Below are 1,402 nucleotides of genomic sequence, written 5' to 3' on the forward strand. Positions count from 1 at the left end.
TATTCGGAATTATCCTTAGATTTGCACGGGTGAGAGTGGCACTAGTTCGCCAACTCAATAGGCCTCCAATTTTAGGGGTAAGACTGAGTGAATGGCTAGTTCCCTTAAGCACTAACTCCAGGTCTTGAACAAGGGGCCCCACCCTCTCATTGGCCTAAGAGGGATTCGGTTTACTGGTTGGACCACAAACCAATTGTTCATTAGAGGATCAGTGAGACATAAGGAACAAGAAGTAACTTTAGGGGTAAAACGGTAAATTGACCCAGCTCTAGTTACGAACAACCTATGAAGGATCGACTTACTAATCATGGTTATATCAAATGGACAGAAATATATCTATAGTGAGCGGAGTGCAACTACTAGGCTATAGTGGAGTGTCCCAGTAGTTAACGAATGTTGGTTAACAAGGTTAATGAGTTTAGCCGGTTAATCTTGGATCGTTGGAGCCCATGATCTATAGGTTCATTAGGTCCCTCTGCTAGCTCATATCGGACTAAACCATAGAACAGTGTGACGAGTGAATTCGAAGTGTTCGAATTCAAATTAAGGAATATGCGCTACATATATACGATATATTTAACCGCATTTTTGTTTTATTTACGAATTAAACAAAAAGAGAGAATCTGAGATATTTAAATAAGATTGAAATATCTTAATCAATTATGTGTCGGAATTGATTGGGATTGACATTTGAATTAATATTAAATATTAATTAAATAGTTTAATTAATCATTTAATGTTACTTTAATTTGAAATTCATTATTCAAATTAATTGTTGAATTAAAATGAAGAAAGTCAAAATGTTGACTTCATTTAATGGAAAATTCCATGTTAGTGGAATTTTGAGGTGTTGAAATTTGGTTAACTCAAACATGCATGCTTGCCACATAATCTCAAACATTTGAGTGGAATTTTAAGTGTCAAAATTTTGTGATCTCAAGTTTGCATGAACATGCAAACATGACTCTTTAAATAGAGTGATCATGGTACATGGAAGGTCTTCTTCTTCTCGGTGAAAAACCTTGAGAAAAAAAACCTCTCACAAACACTCTCTTCATATATACAAAATTCCTCCCAAGTTTAGTCACTCACAGGATTCCACAATCCCGTTCTAAGGCCGGAGGATAGTGGAGAAGACACTAGTGGTGGTTCGAAACCGGTTCGTGAGGAAAAAGAAATTTGAACTACAAAAGGTTAGTATTCAAACTCATTAAGTTTTAATACTTATGAACATGCTAGTTATTTACTATAATTGATGTTCTAAACGTGCCTAAGATCCAAATTGCTTCCGCATATGTTATATAAACACCATCATGGCGATGGTTGAAGGTTGAAGGAGGCGTTGTGAGGGGTCGAGGAACACGATTTCGCGCGGGTCACGGAATTATCGGCGACTAAGTTT

This window comes from Cucurbita pepo, unplaced genomic scaffold (genome assembly GCF_057944985.1).
Source record: "Cucurbita pepo subsp. pepo isolate OVF unplaced genomic scaffold, ASM5794498v1 scafford_8, whole genome shotgun sequence".
NCBI lineage: Eukaryota > Viridiplantae > Streptophyta > Magnoliopsida > Cucurbitales > Cucurbitaceae > Cucurbita > Cucurbita pepo.